Source organism: Hyla sarda, unplaced genomic scaffold, assembly GCF_029499605.1.
Source record: "Hyla sarda isolate aHylSar1 unplaced genomic scaffold, aHylSar1.hap1 scaffold_535, whole genome shotgun sequence".
NCBI lineage: Eukaryota > Metazoa > Chordata > Amphibia > Anura > Hylidae > Hyla > Hyla sarda.
The window spans coordinates 141,105-160,581 of record NW_026610546.1 but is presented as its reverse complement, the minus strand read 5'-3'; the positions used below and the strand labels follow the sequence as shown (position 1 = coordinate 160,581).

General features: G+C 44.8%; 6 non-coding genes and 1 pseudogene across 6 annotated transcripts; all 7 read left to right on the top strand.

Annotated features, from left to right (window-relative positions):
• The first annotated feature begins 1,867 nt into the window (after nucleotides 1-1,867).
• LOC130339028 (U2 spliceosomal RNA) lies at nucleotides 1,868-2,058 on the top strand. Its single transcript, XR_008879471.1, has one exon. It is a non-coding gene; the product is annotated as a U2 spliceosomal RNA (small nuclear RNA).
• A 2,085-nt stretch (nucleotides 2,059-4,143) lies between these two features.
• LOC130339128 (U2 spliceosomal RNA) lies at nucleotides 4,144-4,334 on the top strand. Its single transcript, XR_008879548.1, has one exon. It is a non-coding gene; the product is annotated as a U2 spliceosomal RNA (small nuclear RNA).
• Nucleotides 4,335-6,419: 2,085 nt separating this feature from the next.
• On the top strand, nucleotides 6,420-6,610 carry LOC130339127 (U2 spliceosomal RNA). Its single transcript, XR_008879547.1, has one exon. It is a non-coding gene; the product is annotated as a U2 spliceosomal RNA (small nuclear RNA).
• Nucleotides 6,611-8,703: 2,093 nt separating this feature from the next.
• On the top strand, nucleotides 8,704-8,894 carry LOC130339126 (U2 spliceosomal RNA). The gene has a single exon (XR_008879546.1). It is a non-coding gene; the product is annotated as a U2 spliceosomal RNA (small nuclear RNA).
• Nucleotides 8,895-10,981: 2,087 nt separating this feature from the next.
• LOC130339076 (U2 spliceosomal RNA) lies at nucleotides 10,982-11,114 on the top strand (annotated as a pseudogene).
• A 5,170-nt stretch (nucleotides 11,115-16,284) lies between these two features.
• On the top strand, nucleotides 16,285-16,472 carry LOC130339062 (U2 spliceosomal RNA). Its single transcript, XR_008879501.1, has one exon. It is a non-coding gene; the product is annotated as a U2 spliceosomal RNA (small nuclear RNA).
• Nucleotides 16,473-18,563: 2,091 nt separating this feature from the next.
• Nucleotides 18,564-18,754, top strand: LOC130339125 (U2 spliceosomal RNA). The gene has a single exon (XR_008879545.1). It is a non-coding gene; the product is annotated as a U2 spliceosomal RNA (small nuclear RNA).
• Nucleotides 18,755-19,477: the final 723 nt, after the last annotated feature.

Genomic DNA, 19,477 nt, shown 5'->3' with positions numbered 1-19,477 from the left:
GATCATTTGAGTAGCCAGCACACCTGTGCAGGTAGGGCATGACATGATAGGCAGCTGCCTTGATAGCGGGTGGGTGCTGAATGTTCCTAATTGACAAAATAAGATTAATGCTTATGAAGAAATATAAAATCTCATCCCTTCCCCAATATCGCGCCACACCCCTACCCCTTAATTCCCTGGTTGAACTTGATGGACATATGTCTTTTTTCGACCGTACTAACTATGTAACTATGTAACATAACATGGGGGGGGGGTCTCCTGGCTGTTCACACAGGTGTGTCATTGCTGTACATTGACCATGCATTGCTTCTGTGGTATTGCAAAGGCAAAGACAAATGCTTCCAGCCATCCATTGCACTAATGGATTGGTCATCAGCTGGCTGTCTATGTCCCGCATCAATATAGACCAAAGTACAGAGGGTTAGGCTATGCTATTGTGCACCTACCTGATGCATCAGAAGGTGCGAGGCCCTTGCTAAATTCTGTGCACAGACTTTGAGATCTATGCTTTAGACTGTATCTAAACCTGCTCCAACATGGACTGACATTCTGGCCTACTTTCAGCCGATGCGACTTGTCTGTCGCTGAACAGTCGCTTTTTATGTATTCAGCACCTATGTATAATGTTGTAAAAATGCTCTAGAAGCTAAAGTCGCAGAAATGTCGCACATATTTGGCCTGCAACTTTCTGTGCGACAAATTCAGACAGGAAAAATCAGTATAAATCCTTAGAAAATTATCCCCCAGTGTCTCCATCTGCTGGCGGTATTGAATAAGCATTGCTGCACTGATGGGGTATGCATTAGACGAAAAAAAAGAAGAAAAAGAAGAATAATACGCCCAGAAAAGAGGCGAAAAGGAGAAAAACGTAAAAAAACGTGAAAAAAAAGTAAGAGGAAGAGAAGGGAAAAAAAGGTGGAAATGGGTTTAAAAGTGATTTCGGCGGAGAATATATATATATATATATATATATATATATATATATATATATATACGCGCACACACACACATATATATAAACGTATTCTCCGTTGAGATATTGCAGCCGCTGCTGTGTCCAGGCCCAGGAGCCTTAGCACTGTGCTATGATGTCACTCAATACCACTGACATCACTAGGTGTAAACAACATCTCTCCTTTGCTGTGTATGTGACTATGGAGCTGTTTGGTGATGTCGTCTATTACGGCCTTCATAGAAGCAACAGGAGATTGTTGCATCCATCTAGAACCCTCAGAACTACAGTGCTATGATGTCACTCACTTCCACAGGCCTTGCAGAGTGTAAACAACAACAACCCAGCTTTGTTGTGTATGTAACCATAGGGATTTGTGATGTCACCTAGAACCTTCACAGCAGCGACAGCTTTATGAGGAGCATCAGCACTGCTCTGCCTGAGCAGAACCATCACCGCCATAGGTTGTCAAATAACCCGGATTTAACCCACACAGGTAAGTCCAATGGGGTGCAGGCATGTCCTCTATGCTTACAGCTTCCCGTGGGTGTTGGTTTGATACCGTTTGGGGACAGCCAAGGAGGCATCTGCAGGCAACAAAGGTAGGTGTGTGCTTGTGTGTGTGTTTCCTATGCAGATCCTAAGCCCAGTGTCACATGCAAGTAGGAGGAGTAAGAAGGGTTCCTGGCAAATCCGGGTTATGGATTGCATTTAAAAAGGCCCCGTGGGAGTGCAATGGGCCCCTGTCTTGCTGCTTAGCAATAATGGTATGGGTTTAGGTTCTGCTGTGTGTACTGGTGGTTGACTGCCCCCCAGCCCAGAGTGTGCATGGAAAATTGTCTGGCAGCCTCCCTGACAGCAAGCAGTGATAGTGCCCATGAAGGGGACCTTGTTGGGCCCGCCCCTTTCACGGTTATCGCTTCTCGGCCTTTTGGCTAAGATCAAGTGTAGTATCTGTTCTTATCAGTTTAATATCTGATACGTCCCCTATCTGGGGACCATATATTAAATGGATTTTTGAGAACGGGGGCTGATTTCGAAGCTTGCTTCCGTCGCCCTATGCATTGACCCGATATGGCAGTATCTTCGGGTACAGTGCACCACCCCCTTACAGGGTTAAAAAGAAAGATTCCTACTTTCATTGCTACCTGCTTGCTGGCTAGCCAGCTAGCCAGCCCTGTGGGCCTTGCTGCTGCTGCTTCTGCAGCCAAAAAACAAAAGGTGGTGCTGCTGCTGCTTCTGCTGCTTCTGCTTCTGCTTGTGTCTGGCCGCTGTTGGAGCGTCCAGGCACAGGACTTCTGCTGCTGCTGACTAAATGGCCTCCTTAATTGGATCATTTGAGTAGCCAGCACACCTGTGCAGGTAGGGCATGACATGATAGGCAGCTGCCTTGATAGCGGGTGGGTGCTGAATGTTCCTAATTGACAAAATAAGATTAATGCTTATGAAGAAATATAAAATCTCATCCCTTCCCCAATATCGCGCCACACCCCTACCCCTTAATTCCCTGGTTGAACTTGATGGACATATGTCTTTTTTCGACCGTACTAACTATGTAACTATGTAACATAACATGGGGGGGGGGTCTCCTGGCTGTTCACACAGGTGTGTCATTGCTGTACATTGACCATGCATTGCTTCTGTGGTATTGCAAAGGCAAAGACAAATGCTTCCAGCCATCCATTGCACTAATGGATTGGTCATCAGCTGGCTGTCTATGTCCCGCATCAATATAGACCAAAGTACAGAGGGTTAGGCTATGCTATTGTGCACCTACCTGATGCATCAGAAGGTGCGAGGCCCTTGCTAAATTCTGTGCACAGACTTTGAGATCTATGCTTTAGACTGTATCTAAACCTGCTCCAACATGGACTGACATTCTGGCCTACTTTCAGCCGATGCGACTTGTCTGTCGCTGAACAGTCGCTTTTTATGTATTCAGCACCTATGTATAATGTTGTAAAAATGCTCTAGAAGCTAAAGTCGCAGAAATGTCGCACATATTTGGCCTGCAACTTTCTGTGCGACAAATTCAGACAGGAAAAATCAGTATAAATCCTTAGAAAATTATCCCCCAGTGTCTCCATCTGCTGGCGGTATTGAATAAGCATTGCTGCACTGATGGGGTATGCATTAGACGAAAAAAAAGAAGAAAAAGAAGAATAATACGCCCAGAAAAGAGGCGAAAAGGAGAAAAACGTAAAAAAATGTGAAAAAAAAGTAAGAGGAAGAGAAGGGAAAAAAAGGTGGAAATGGGTTTAAAAGTGATTTCGGCGGAGAAATATATATATATATATATATATATATATATATATATACGCGCACACACACACATATATATAAACGTATTCTCCGTTGAGATATTGCAGCCGCTGCTGTGTCCAGGCCCAGGAGCCTTAGCACTGTGCTATGATGTCACTCAATACCACTGACATCACTAGGTGTAAACAACATCTCTCCTTGGCTGTGTATGTGACTATGGAGCTGTTTGGTGATGTCGTCTATTACGGCCTTCATAGAAGCAACAGGAGATTGTTGCATCCATCTAGAACCCTCAGAACTACAGTGCTATGATGTCACTCACTTCCACAGGCCTTGCAGAGTGTAAACAACAACAACCCAGCTTTGTTGTGTATGTAACCATAGGGATTTGTGATGTCACCTAGAACCTTCACAGCAGCGACAGCTTTATGAGGAGCATCAGCACTGCTCTGCCTGAGCAGAACCATCACCGCCATAGGTTGTCAAATAACCCGGATTTAACCCACACAGGTAAGTCCAATGGGGTGCAGGCATGTCCTCTATGCTTACAGCTTCCCGTGGGTGTTGGTTTGATACCGTTTGGGGACAGCCAAGGAGGCATCTGCAGGCAACAAAGGTAGGTGTGTGCTTGTGTGTGTGTTTCCTATGCAGATCCTAAGCCCAGTGTCACATGCAAGTAGGAGGAGTAAGAAGGGTTCCTGGCAAATCCGGGTTATGGATTGCATTTAAAAAGGCCCCGTGGGAGTGCAATGGGCCCCTGTCTTGCTGCTTAGCAATAATGGTATGGGTTTAGGTTCTGCTGTGTGTACTGGTGGTTGACTGCCCCCCAGCCCAGAGTGTGCATGGAAAATTGTCTGGCAGCCTCCCTGACAGCAAGCAGTGATAGTGCCCATGAAGGGGACCTTGTTGGGCCCGCCCCTTTCACGGTTATCGCTTCTCGGCCTTTTGGCTAAGATCAAGTGTAGTATCTGTTCTTATCAGTTTAATATCTGATACGTCCCCTATCTGGGGACCATATATTAAATGGATTTTTGAGAACGGGGGCTGATTTCGAAGCTTGCTTCCGTCGCCCTATGCATTGACCCGATATGGCAGTATCTTCGGGTACAGTGCACCACCCCCTTACAGGGTTAAAAAGAAAGATTCCTACTTTCATTGCTACCTGCTTGCTGGCTAGCCAGCTAGCCAGCCCTGTGGGCCTTGCTGCTGCTGCTTCTGCAGCCAAAAAACAAAAGGTGGTGCTGCTGCTGCTTCTGCTGCTTCTGCTTCTGCTTGTGTCTGGCCGCTGTTGGAGCGTCCAGGCACAGGACTTCTGCTGCTGCTGACTAAATGGCCTCCTTAATTGGATCATTTGAGTAGCCAGCACACCTGTGCAGGTAGGGCATGACATGATAGGCAGCTGCCTTGATAGCGGGTGGGTGCTGAATGTTCCTAATTGACAAAATAAGATTAATGCTTATGAAGAAATATAAAATCTCATCCCTTCCCCAATATCGCGCCACACCCCTACCCCTTAATTCCCTGGTTGAACTTGATGGACATATGTCTTTTTTCGACCGTACTAACTATGTAACTATGTAACATAACATGGGGGGGGGGTCTCCTGGCTGTTCACACAGGTGTGTCATTGCTGTACATTGACCATGCATTGCTTCTGTGGTATTGCAAAGGCAAAGACAAATGCTTCCAGCCATCCATTGCACTAATGGATTGGTCATCAGCTGGCTGTCTATGTCCCGCATCAATATAGACCAAAGTACAGAGGGTTAGGCTATGCTATTGTGCACCTACCTGATGCATCAGAAGGTGCGAGGCCCTTGCTAAATTCTGTGCACAGACTTTGAGATCTATGCTTTAGACTGTATCTAAACCTGCTCCAACATGGACTGACATTCTGGCCTACTTTCAGCCGATGCGACTTGTCTGTCGCTGAACAGTCGCTTTTTATGTATTCAGCACCTATGTATAATGTTGTAAAAATGCTCTAGAAGCTAAAGTCGCAGAAATGTCGCACATATTTGGCCTGCAACTTTCTGTGCGACAAATTCAGACAGGAAAAATCAGTATAAATCCTTAGAAAATTATCCCCCAGTGTCTCCATCTGCTGGCGGTATTGAATAAGCATTGCTGCACTGATGGGGTATGCATTAGACGAAAAAAAAGAAGAAAAAGAAGAATAATACGCCCAGAAAAGAGGCGAAAAGGAGAAAAACGTAAAAAAATGTGAAAAAAAAGTAAGAGGAAGAGAAGGGAAAAAAAGGTGGAAATGGGTTTAAAAGTGATTTCGGCGGAGAAATATATATATATATATATATATATATATATATATATACGCGCACACACACACATATATATAAACGTATTCTCCGTTGAGATATTGCAGCCGCTGCTGTGTCCAGGCCCAGGAGCCTTAGCACTGTGCTATGATGTCACTCAATACCACTGACATCACTAGGTGTAAACAACATCTCTCCTTGGCTGTGTATGTGACTATGGAGCTGTTTGGTGATGTCGTCTATTACGGCCTTCATAGAAGCAACAGGAGATTGTTGCATCCATCTAGAACCCTCAGAACTACAGTGCTATGATGTCACTCACTTCCACAGGCCTTGCAGAGTGTAAACAACAACAACCCAGCTTTGTTGTGTATGTAACCATAGGGATTTGTGATGTCACCTAGAACCTTCACAGCAGCGACAGCTTTATGAGGAGCATCAGCACTGCTCTGCCTGAGCAGAACCATCACCGCCATAGGTTGTCAAATAACCCGGATTTAACCCACACAGGTAAGTCCAATGGGGTGCAGGCATGTCCTCTATGCTTACAGCTTCCCGTGGGTGTTGGTTTGATACCGTTTGGGGACAGCCAAGGAGGCATCTGCAGGCAACAAAGGTAGGTGTGTGCTTGTGTGTGTGTTTCCTATGCAGATCCTAAGCCCAGTGTCACATGCAAGTAGGAGGAGTAAGAAGGGTTCCTGGCAAATCCGGGTTATGGATTGCATTTAAAAAGGCCCCGTGGGAGTGCAATGGGCCCCTGTCTTGCTGCTTAGCAATAATGGTATGGGTTTAGGTTCTGCTGTGTGTACTGGTGGTTGACTGCCCCCCAGCCCAGAGTGTGCATGGAAAATTGTCTGGCAGCCTCCCTGACAGCAAGCAGTGATAGTGCCCATGAAGGGGACCTTGTTGGGCCCGCCCCTTTCACGGTTATCGCTTCTCGGCCTTTTGGCTAAGATCAAGTGTAGTATCTGTTCTTATCAGTTTAATATCTGATACGTCCCCTATCTGGGGACCATATATTAAATGGATTTTTGAGAACGGGGGCTGATTTCGAAGCTTGCTTCCGTCGCCCTATGCATTGACCCGATATGGCAGTATCTTCGGGTACAGTGCACCACCCCCTTACAGGGTTAAAAAGAAAGATTCCTACTTTCATTGCTACCTGCTTGCTGGCTAGCCAGCTAGCCAGCCCTGTGGGCCTTGCTGCTGCTGCTTCTGCAGCCAAAAAACAAAAGGTGGTGCTGCTGCTGCTTCTGCTGCTTCTGCTTCTGCTTGTGTCTGGCCGCTGTTGGAGCGTCCAGGCACAGGACTTCTGCTGCTGCTGACTAAATGGCCTCCTTAATTGGATCATTTGAGTAGCCAGCACACCTGTGCAGGTAGGGCATGACATGATAGGCAGCTGCCTTGATAGCGGGTGGGTGCTGAATGTTCCTAATTGACAAAATAAGATTAATGCTTATGAAGAAATATAAAATCTCATCCCTTCCCCAATATCGCGCCACACCCCTACCCCTTAATTCCCTGGTTGAACTTGATGGACATATGTCTTTTTTCGACCGTACTAACTATGTAACTATGTAACATAACATGGGGGGGGGGTCTCCTGGCTGTTCACACAGGTGTGTCATTGCTGTACATTGACCATGCATTGCTTCTGTGGTATTGCAAAGGCAAAGACAAATGCTTCCAGCCATCCATTGCACTAATGGATTGGTCATCAGCTGGCTGTCTATGTCCCGCATCAATATAGACCAAAGTACAGAGGGTTAGGCTATGCTATTGTGCACCTACCTGATGCATCAGAAGGTGCGAGGCCCTTGCTAAATTCTGTGCACAGACTTTGAGATCTATGCTTTAGACTGTATCTAAACCTGCTCCAACATGGACTGACATTCTGGCCTACTTTCAGCCGATGCGACTTGTCTGTCGCTGAACAGTCGCTTTTTATGTATTCAGCACCTATGTATAATGTTGTAAAAATGCTCTAGAAGCTAAAGTCGCAGAAATGTCGCACATATTTGGCCTGCAACTTTCTGTGCGACAAATTCAGACAGGAAAAATCAGTATAAATCCTTAGAAAATTATCCCCCAGTGTCTCCATCTGCTGGCGGTATTGAATAAGCATTGCTGCACTGATGGGGTATGCATTAGACGAAAAAAAAGAAGAAAAAGAAGAATAATACGCCCAGAAAAGAGGCGAAAAGGAGAAAAACGTAAAAAAACGTGAAAAAAAAGTAAGAGGAAGAGAAGGGAAAAAAAGGTGGAAATGGGTTTAAAAGTGATTTCGGCGGAGAAATATATATATATATATATATATATATATATATATATATATATATACGCGCACACACACACATATATATAAACGTATTCTCCGTTGAGATATTGCAGCCGCTGCTGTGTCCAGGCCCAGGAGCCTTAGCACTGTGCTATGATGTCACTCAATACCACTGACATCACTAGGTGTAAACAACATCTCTCCTTTGCTGTGTATGTGACTATGGAGCTGTTTGGTGATGTCGTCTATTACGGCCTTCATAGAAGCAACAGGAGATTGTTGCATCCATCTAGAACCCTCAGAACTACAGTGCTATGATGTCACTCACTTCCACAGGCCTTGCAGAGTGTAAACAACAACAACCCAGCTTTGTTGTGTATGTAACCATAGGGATTTGTGATGTCACCTAGAACCTTCACAGCAGCGACAGCTTTATGAGGAGCATCAGCACTGCTCTGCCTGAGCAGAACCATCACCGCCATAGGTTGTCAAATAACCCGGATTTAACCCACACAGGTAAGTCCAATGGGGTGCAGGCATGTCCTCTATGCTTACAGCTTCCCGTGGGTGTTGGTTTGATACCGTTTGGGGACAGCCAAGGAGGCATCTGCAGGCAACAAAGGTAGGTGTGTGCTTGTGTGTGTGTTTCCTATGCAGATCCTAAGCCCAGTGTCACATGCAAGTAGGAGGAGTAAGAAGGGTTCCTGGCAAATCCGGGTTATGGATTGCATTTAAAAAGGCCCCGTGGGAGTGCAATGGGCCCCTGTCTTGCTGCTTAGCAATAATGGTATGGGTTTAGGTTCTGCTGTGTGTACTGGTGGTTGACTGCCCCCCAGCCCAGAGTGTGCATGGAAAATTGTCTGGCAGCCTCCCTGACAGCAAGCAGTGATAGTGCCCATGAAGGGGACCTTGTTGGGCCCGCCCCTTTCACGGTTATCGCTTCTCGGCCTTTTGGCTAAGATCAAGTGTAGTATCTGTTCTTATCAGTTTAATATCTGATACGTCCCCTATCTGGGGACCATATATTAAATGGATTTTTGAGAACGGGGGCTGATTTCGAAGCTTGCTTCCGTCGCCCTATGCATTGACCCGATATGGCAGTATCTTCGGGTACAGTGCACCACCCCCTTACAGGGTTAAAAAGAAAGATTCCTACTTTCATTGCTACCTGCTTGCTGGCTAGCCAGCTAGCCAGCCCTGTGGGCCTTGCTGCTGCTGCTTCTGCAGCCAAAAAACAAAAGGTGGTGCTGCTGCTGCTTCTGCTGCTTCTGCTTCTGCTTGTGTCTGGCCGCTGTTGGAGCGTCCAGGCACAGGACTTCTGCTGCTGCTGACTAAATGGCCTCCTTAATTGGATCATTTGAGTAGCCAGCACACCTGTGCAGGTAGGGCATGACATGATAGGCAGCTGCCTTGATAGCGGGTGGGTGCTGAATGTTCCTAATTGACAAAATAAGATTAATGCTTATGAAGAAATATAAAATCTCATCCCTTCCCCAATATCGCGCCACACCCCTACCCCTTAATTCCCTGGTTGAACTTGATGGACATATGTCTTTTTTCGACCGTACTAACTATGTAACTATGTAACATAACATGGGGGGGGGGTCTCCTGGCTGTTCACACAGGTGTGTCATTGCTGTACATTGACCATGCATTGCTTCTGTGGTATTGCAAAGGCAAAGACAAATGCTTCCAGCCATCCATTGCACTAATGGATTGGTCATCAGCTGGCTGTCTATGTCCCGCATCAATATAGACCAAAGTACAGAGGGTTAGGCTATGCTATTGTGCACCTACCTGATGCATCAGAAGGTGCGAGGCCCTTGCTAAATTCTGTGCACAGACTTTGAGATCTATGCTTTAGACTGTATCTAAACCTGCTCCAACATGGACTGACATTCTGGCCTACTTTCAGCCGATGCGACTTGTCTGTCGCTGAACAGTCGCTTTTTATGTATTCAGCACCTATGTATAATGTTGTAAAAATGCTCTAGAAGCTAAAGTCGCAGAAATGTCGCACATATTTGGCCTGCAACTTTCTGTGCGACAAATTCAGACAGGAAAAATCAGTATAAATCCTTAGAAAATTATCCCCCAGTGTCTCCATCTGCTGGCGGTATTGAATAAGCATTGCTGCACTGATGGGGTATGCATTAGACGAAAAAAAAGAAGAAAAAGAAGAATAATACGCCCAGAAAAGAGGCGAAAAGGAGAAAAACGTAAAAAAACGTGAAAAAAAAGTAAGAGGAAGAGAAGGGAAAAAAAGGTGGAAATGGGTTTAAAAGTGATTTCGGCGGAGAAATATATATATATATATATATATATATATATATATATATACGCGCACACACACACATATATATAAACGTATTCTCCGTTGAGATATTGCAGCCGCTGCTGTGTCCAGGCCCAGGAGCCTTAGCACTGTGCTATGATGTCACTCAATACCACTGACATCACTAGGTGTAAACAACATCTCTCCTTTGCTGTGTATGTGACTATGGAGCTGTTTGGTGATGTCGTCTATTACGGCCTTCATAGAAGCAACAGGAGATTGTTGCATCCATCTAGAACCCTCAGAACTACAGTGCTATGATGTCACTCACTTCCACAGGCCTTGCAGAGTGTAAACAACAACAACCCAGCTTTGTTGTGTATGTAACCATAGGGATTTGTGATGTCACCTAGAACCTTCACAGCAGCGACAGCTTTATGAGGAGCATCAGCACTGCTCTGCCTGAGCAGAACCATCACCGCCATAGGTTGTCAAATAACCCGGATTTAACCCACACAGGTAAGTCCAATGGGGTGCAGGCATGTCCTCTATGCTTACAGCTTCCCGTGGGTGTTGGTTTGATACCGTTTGGGGACAGCCAAGGAGGCATCTGCAGGCAACAAAGGTAGGTGTGTGCTTGTGTGTGTGTTTCCTATGCAGATCCTAAGCCCAGTGTCACATGCAAGTAGGAGGAGTAAGAAGGGTTCCTGGCAAATCCGGGTTATGGATTGCATTTAAAAAGGCCCCGTGGGAGTGCAATGGGCCCCTGTCTTGCTGCTTAGCAATAATGGTATGGGTTTAGGTTCTGCTGTGTGTACTGGTGGTTGACTGCCCCCCAGCCCAGAGTGTGCATGGAAAATTGTCTGGCAGCCTCCCTGACAGCAAGCAGTGATAGTGCCCATGAAGGGGACCTTGTTGGGCCCGCCCCTTTCACGGTTATCGCTTCTCGGCCTTTTGGCTAAGATCAAGTGTAGTAATACAGGAGATCTGGTCAGAAGGTACTCGGGTACCCCTCTCCTCGGCCTTGTGGGATCGCCCAGGTTTATTGCCTGGGCTTCACCCACTTGTTGCTATTGGGGAGAGGGCTTAGTCCCAGGGTAACGGGTTGCGATCGCCTCTCAAAGCCTTCGGGTGGAGAGAGGTTTGAGCAAATTGGCTGGTTGGTTGGAGCGGAGAGAACCAGACCAAAACACGAATGAACCATGGATGAAGATCTAGATCCTGGTTCGGTACCGGCTTATGCCCGGATTAAACACACTGTGCGGGTCATTCTCACAGGTGATGCGGCGGATGCACGTGGCATGAGGTTCGTGATAGAGGACGTGCTCGACAAGATTCTTAATGTTCGTAAGCGAGAGATTTTGGCCATCCAGGATTACCCTAAGCGGAGGATCTACGACTGCACTTTCATAGGGGAAGGCGTATTCTTAGATGCAGTAATGAAAATTCCAAAGCAAGATGATCCGAGGCTTAAGGGTATCCAAATTGTCGAGCACGTCCTAGATGAAACCAAGTTGATTGTCGTGAAGATGTACTCCCCTTTTGTAAATCAGAGAGAGATCGATGGGTTCCTGGCAGCCTACTTTAAAAAGGTGGAGTTCAGAGGAAAAATCATGAACGACTGTGGTGTCTGGACCTCAAAATGGCGATATCAAGTCACGTGCAACAAAGACCCCACCCTCCCAGGGGGGATACTATTACCGCCTGCTCGTTTTAAATTAAACAATGTGTGTGGCGACCTCTTTTTTGCGGGAATGCCAAACTTCTGCAGAAGGTGCCAACGTTATGGGCACATAAAGGAAAATTGTGAAAGTTCCTGTAAGAAATGTGGAAGCATGCAACATGAAACAGAAAAATGTGATAAGGGTTTGAGATGTAATTTTTGCCGTCACTTTGGTCACGTGTATGCTTTCTGTCCCCACAGACCAAAAAAAACCACAGAACAGCAAGGGCAACCCAAGAGAGACGTCCGGAGACCAGCCTGGGGAAAAGCCAGAGAGGAGGAGCACCCCCCACAAGAAGAGGTAAGCTGTGAGATGGAGACCACGGCCCCCCCAAAAGAACCCCAGGAGAAAGAGGCACAGGTGGAAAGGGGGACCCCAAATGAGAGGAGGCCGGGGAAGAGAAATGCGAGAGGGGATCGGGCAGATACCTCAGAGAAGGTGGAAGAGCGAGAGGTGCCCGATTCCACCCCGGAAGGTCCTCCTGCTCGGGGTCCCCCTGAGTGTGAAAACCCGGACGGAGTAGCAAAGGTGAAAAGACGAAGGGGCTCCAAAGGGCGTCCGGACTCGGAGGTGGTCCAGGAGGAGCAGATGGAAGTTCCTGTCGTGACGGGGGCTCCAAGTGAAGCTCCTCCACAGGTCCCAGCGGTGGATACCCCTCCTCCTCCCAGCCAGGAGGAGGTTTCAGGGGTGACCATCTCCGAGGTCCCGGAAACGGACCTAATTACGCACCCGACCCCTATGGAGGGGCAAGAGGTGGACGCCGAAAAAGAGAATGGAGCCCAGAAGCTGTTCTTACCAATGTACTCCGTCTATACACCTGTGGTCTTGGAAGAGGGGGGCTGCTCGAGCGATGGTGGTTCCTCTCCGGCTTCCTCTATGTGTACGGTAGAGTCAGAGGTGGGGGGTAACGAGAGCTCCAGTGCGCAATCTGGTTTTTAGTTTGTTATCTGAGCCTCCCTTTTTTTACATCTCCAATGGCTGAGTTGTCCGGATTGTCTATGAATGTAAGAAGTATAAGTTCACGAGCGAAACGGGTTGCCCTTTTTAACTACTTGTCTATTTTTGCTGCTTCTGTGGTTTTCCTGCAGGAGTGCGGCATCCCGCATAGTTTAAATTATGAAAAGTATAAAAAAGATTGGGTACACGGTCCATCAGTCTGGTCTGGATCTAACGAATCCAGATCAGCAGGGGTCGCCATACTTTTTAAAGGAAATGCTTTTATTGATTTTATTCATGAGATTTTACCAGGCAGAATTTTATTGGTTAAAGCTTTTATTGATGGTATTAAATGGCAGTTTTTAAATTTTTATGGTTCACCCAATAAAAATGATAGAGCACGGATGTTAGAGATTTTACCCCTTTTTATCAATGATTCTGAACCTCTTATTTTAGCAGGTGATTTTAATTGTATTTTAAGGGGGGAGCACCGTTTTACCAATTCAGTAAGTAGAAACTATGATAAAACATCTTCTATGTTAAAAAATATGATTATTGATTTTAGACTTACTGATGTTTTTAAGAAATGCAATAGTATTTTACCAGAAAGAGACGGTGTGACCTGGAGCAACGCAAACTGCAGCTCCAGGATCGATTTTATCTTCTGTTCTTATCAAGTACTGCCTTTTAAGTGTGATGTTTTAACCAATGTTTTTTCTGATCACAAACTTTTATCTTTTAAGGTGAAGAGTGATTTTAGAAAAAAGACTGGGAGGAATGCCTGGAAGATGAATGTATCCCTTTTAGAAGATCCGCAGGTTTTATCCGATTTTATCAACTTCTACAAGGACTGCAGACGGGTAAGAGATCCTAACACTCCCATCAGTATATGGTGGGAGAAAATGAAAATAAAAATAAAAGAGTTTTTTTTATTAGAGTAGGGATCTCTAGAGCTAAAGAGAAGCGTGAGTTTTACTCCCTTCTAAATACCCGTCTGCAAACCCTGTACAAATTCAGAGACAATGGTATAGAGGTTTATAGAGAAATTACTGACTTAAAAAAAGAAATAAAACAGTGCCTGGAGCAGAAGGGAAAAGAGATAATTTTCAGATCCAAAATAAAGCACCTTGAAGAGAACGAGACCTGCTCCAGGTACTTTTTTAAGAAAGTAACGGATAAAAAGGTTTTAATTGATAATATACAAGGAGAAAAAGATGTACAGGGTATTTTAAAAAGGGTACATTCATTTTATGCGGATCTTTTTAATACAAAAAATATTGATATTGATTTTATGAATGACTCATTGAAGGAGATTACCAATGTTTTAGACCCTGTGTCCCAGTCTCTTTTACAGAGGGAGATCTCGGAACAGGAGGTTTTAGAGACGATCAGGAGTTTTAAATCCGGTAAGGTGCCTGGTCCTGACGGTATACCCATTGAGTTTTATGTCATTTTTTATGGTGTTTTAAAAGATGACCTTTTTTCCCTTTTTACAGAAGTATTTAAAACAAAAGCCCTCCCAGGTTCATGGAGGAAGGGTGATGTCTCCCTGCTGTTCAAAAAGGGAGACCGGTCAGATCTAAAGAACTGGAGACCAATCACCCTCCTCAACTGTGACTACAAAGTGATGGCAAAACTGTGCGCAAATAGATTAAAAAGTGTAATAGAGAAAATAATCCATTCAAATCAGGTCTGTGGGGTGCCTGGGAGGAGCATATGGGAAAATCTTAACCTTTTAAAAGATGTGATTAGTGACACAAAGTCTAGAAACGGAAAACTAGCCATTTTATCCTTAGACTTCGAGAAGGCTTTTGACAGAGTGTCACATTTTTATCTTTTTAAGGTTTTAGAGAAAATGGGTATACCTGAAGGCTTTTTATTGTCTCTTAAGGCCTTTTATAAAAACTGCACAAGCAAGATTTTAGTTAACGGTTTTAAGACACAGGATGTGATTTTAAATTCCGGAGTGAAGCAGGGGTGTCCTTTGTCCCCACTACTTTTCATATGTGCGCTTGAGCCTCTACTATGCACCTTGAGGAGAGATAAGCAAATATGAGGGGTCCCCCTGCCGGGAGGAGGGGGACTAGAGGCTAAAGTAGTGGGGTACATGGACGATGTGGCAGTGCTCGGAAGGGACACCCCATCGCTTCAAAAAGCCCTAAAGCAAGTTGAATTTTTTTGTTGTGCCTCCGGTTTTAAGGTAAATTTTTATAAAAGCAGTGTTTTAAATATAGGAGGACTGTTTTTAAGGGATTTACCCATTCCTGTGTCTGAGTCTGTGCAGATTTTAGGGGTCTCCTTCAGTGAGTCAAACAATGGTTTTAATAGCTGGGACTTGGTGGCTCAAAAAATAAACACAAAAATTTGTATGTGGAACATGAGAAAGCTAACGATGGAGGGGAAGGTTTTAGTTACAAAGATGGTGATTTTACCCATTTTATTGTATCTTGGCATGGTCTTTCCACCCCCCGAAATGATTTTAAATAAAATCATTAAAGCATGTTTTACCTTTTTATGGAGCTCCAAGAGTGAAAAATTGAGAAGAGAGATCGTCATGATGCCAAAAGTTATGGGTGGAAAGGACTTCCCCGACATCAGGGCGTTCCTTTTTACCAAGTTTTTTAGCATGTGTGTTAGCACACTTTTTAAGGATAGTTACTGGTCATATTTTATCCGTTTTAATACAGGTTTTTTTATGAGGAGGAATGGGTGGTTTAAAACTGTTTTAAGCTGTCCTTATGCTTTTAATCTTCCCCAACAATACAAGATTTTAGAGAAAATTTTCAACCTGTACAACTTTAACGGAAAAAGTATTAATGAAGTAACTAATAGCAAAAAACTGTTAAAATATATTAAAGAAAGTGGTTTTATTGCCCCTGTGAATAATTTTAATGAAGAGAAATGCAGGAAAATATGGAAGATGGCAAATATGATTTATCTTTTTAATTCACAGAAAGATCTGGCCTGGAGCTGCATACACGAGTGTCTTCCATGCCGGGCATTCCAGCACCGAAGAAGGATGGCCAACACTGCAGTATGCCCGAGGGAGGGCTGCCAGGAACCCGAGACCGTGTACCACCTTTTCTGGACTTGTTTTTATGCAAAAAGGATATGGACTAAAATACTCCCTCTGGTGAAGAAGATAACAGAAATAAAGGACTTAAACTCTGCAGCTGTTTTTTATGGATGTCTGGAATGCCCAATACGGACTCAAGAGACAATGGCATGGAAGATCATAAACTGTGTTAAAGCAGCTCTATGGAATGCCAGAAACATTTTACTTTTTAAACATGAGATTTTATCTGTGAATGATGTTTTAGCTCTTTGTTTTAGTGATATGTACCAGTACTTTTTATTAGACAAGAAATATTATCCTTTATTAGCTAGAAAATGGTATTTTAATGAATGGAACGCCCTTTTGTAAAGCCACCAAGTGCCCATTTTAAGTGTATTATGATTGTATTTATGTGAACTTTTATTGTTATGTGATTTTATTATCAAAATTTGTTTTTATTGAAAAAAAAATTATATTTATAAATCGTAATGCACTTTGTAAAATGTTATGAATTCTAAATAAAAAGATACCCCTCAGGGGTAGCCAAGTTAAAAAAAAAAATCTGTTCTTATCAGTTTAATATCTGATACGTCCCCTATCTGGGGACCATATATTAAATGGATTTTTGAGAACGGGGGCTGATTTCGAAGCTTGCTTCCGTCGCCCTATGCATTGACCCGATATGGCAGTATCTTCGGGTACAGTGCACCACCCCCTTACAGGGTTAAAAAGAAAGATTCCTACTTTCATTGCTACCTGCTTGCTGGCTAGCCAGCTAGCCAGCCCTGTGGGCCTTGCTGCTGCTGCTTCTGCAGCCAAAAAACAAAAGGTGGTGCTGCTGCTGCTTCTGCTGCTTCTGCTTCTGCTTGTGTCTGGCCGCTGTTGGAGCGTCCAGGCACAGGACTTCTGCTGCTGCTGACTAAATGGCCTCCTTAATTGGATCATTTGAGTAGCCAGCACACCTGTGCAGGTAGGGCATGACATGATAGGCAGCTGCCTTGATAGCGGGTGGGTGCTGAATGTTCCTAATTGACAAAATAAGATTAATGCTTATGAAGAAATATAAAATCTCATCCCTTCCCCAATATCGCGCCACACCCCTACCCCTTAATTCCCTGGTTGAACTTGATGGACATATGTCTTTTTTCGACCGTACTAACTATGTAACTATGTAACATAACATGGGGGGGGGGTCTCCTGGCTGTTCACACAGGTGTGTCATTGCTGTACATTGACCATGCATTGCTTCTGTGGTATTGCAAAGGCAAAGACAAATGCTTCCAGCCATCCATTGCACTAATGGATTGGTCATCAGCTGGCTGTCTATGTCCCGCATCAATATAGACCAAAGTACAGAGGGTTAGGCTATGCTATTGTGCACCTACCTGATGCATCAGAAGGTGCGAGGCCCTTGCTAAATTCTGTGCACAGACTTTGAGATCTATGCTTTAGACTGTATCTAAACCTGCTCCAACATGGACTGACATTCTGGCCTACTTTCAGCCGATGCGACTTGTCTGTCGCTGAACAGTCGCTTTTTATGTATTCAGCACCTATGTATAATGTTGTAAAAATGCTCTAGAAGCTAAAGTCGCAGAAATGTCGCACATATTTGGCCTGCAACTTTCTGTGCGACAAATTCAGACAGGAAAAATCAGTATAAATCCTTAGAAAATTATCCCCCAGTGTCTCCATCTGCTGGCGGTATTGAATAAGCATTGCTGCACTGATGGGGTATGCATTAGACGAAAAAAAAGAAGAAAAAGAAGAATAATACGCCCAGAAAAGAGGCGAAAAGGAGAAAAACGTAAAAAAACGTGAAAAAAAAGTAAGAGGAAGAGAAGGGAAAAAAAGGTGGAAATGGGTTTAAAAGTGATTTCGGCGGAGAAATATATATATATATATATATATATATATATATATATATATATACGCGCACACACACACATATATATAAACGTATTCTCCGTTGAGATATTGCAGCCGCTGCTGTGTCCAGGCCCAGGAGCCTTAGCACTGTGCTATGATGTCACTCAATACCACTGACATCACTAGGTGTAAACAACATCTCTCCTTTGCTGTGTATGTGACTATGGAGCTGTTTGGTGATGTCGTCTATTACGGCCTTCATAGAAGCAACAGGAGATTGTTGCATCCATCTAGAACCCTCAGAACTACAGTGCTATGATGTCACTCACTTCCACAGGCCTTGCAGAGTGTAAACAACAACAACCCAGCTTTGTTGTGTATGTAACCATAGGGATTTGTGATGTCACCTAGAACCTTCACAGCAGCGACAGCTTTATGAGGAGCATCAGCACTGCTCTGCCTGAGCAGAACCATCACCGCCATAGGTTGTCAAATAACCCGGATTTAACCCACACAGGTAAGTCCAATGGGGTGCAGGCATGTCCTCTATGCTTACAGCTTCCCGTGGGTGTTGGTTTGATACCGTTTGGGGACAGCCAAGGAGGCATCTGCAGGCTACAAAGGTAGGTGTGTGCTTGTGTGTGTGTTTCCTATGCAGATCCTAAGCCCAGTGTCACATGCAAGTAGGAGGAGTAAGAAGGGTTCCTGGCAAATCCGGGTTATGGATTGCATTTAAAAAGGCCCCGTGGGAGTGCAATGGGCCCCTGTCTTGCTGCTTAGCAATAATGGTATGGGTTTAGGTTCTGCTGTGTGTACTGGTGGTTGACTGCCCCCCAGCCCAGAGTGTGCATGGAAAATTGTCTGGCAGCCTCCCTGACAGCAAGCAGTGATAGTGCCCATGAAGGGGACCTTGTTGGGCCCGCCCCTTTCACGGTTATCGCTTCTCGGCCTTTTGGCTAAGATCAAGTGTAGTATCTGTTCTTATCAGTTTAATATCTGATACGTCCCCTATCTGGGGACCATATATTAAATGGATTTTTGAGAACGGGGGCTGATTTCGAAGCTTGCTTCCGTCGCCCTATGCATTGACCCGATATGGCAGTATCTTCGGGTACAGTGCACCACCCCCTTACAGGGTTAAAAAGAAAGATTCCTACTTTCATTGCTACCTGCTTGCTGGCTAGCCAGCTAGCCAGCCCTGTGGGCCTTGCTGCTGCTGCTTCTGCAGCCAAAAAACAAAAGGTGGTGCTGCTGCTGCTTCTGCTTCTGCTTGTGTCTGGCCGCTGTTGGAGCGTCCAGGCACAGGACTTCTGCTGCTGCTGACTAAATGGCCTCCTTAATTGGATCATTTGAGTAGCCAGCACACCTGTGCAGGTAGGGCATGACATGATAGGCAGCTGCCTTGATAGCGGGTGGGTGCTGAATGTTCCTAATTGACAAAATAAGATTAATGCTTATGAAGAAATATAAAATCTCATCCCTTCCCCAATATCGCGCCACACCCCTACCCCTTAATTCCCTGGTTGAACTTGATGGACATATGTCTTTTTTCGACCGTACTAACTATGTAACTATGTAACATAACATGGGGGGGGGGTCTCCTGGCTGTTCACACAGGTGTGTCATTGCTGTACATTGACCATGCATTGCTTCTGTGGTATTGCAAAGGCAAAGACAAATGCTTCCAGCCATCCATTGCACTAATGGATTGGTCATCAGCTGGCTGTCTATGTCCCGCATCAATATAGACCAAAGTACAGAGGGTTAGGCTATGCTATTGTGCACCTACCTGATGCATCAGAAGGTGCGAGGCCCTTGCTAAATTCTGTGCACAGACTTTGAGATCTATG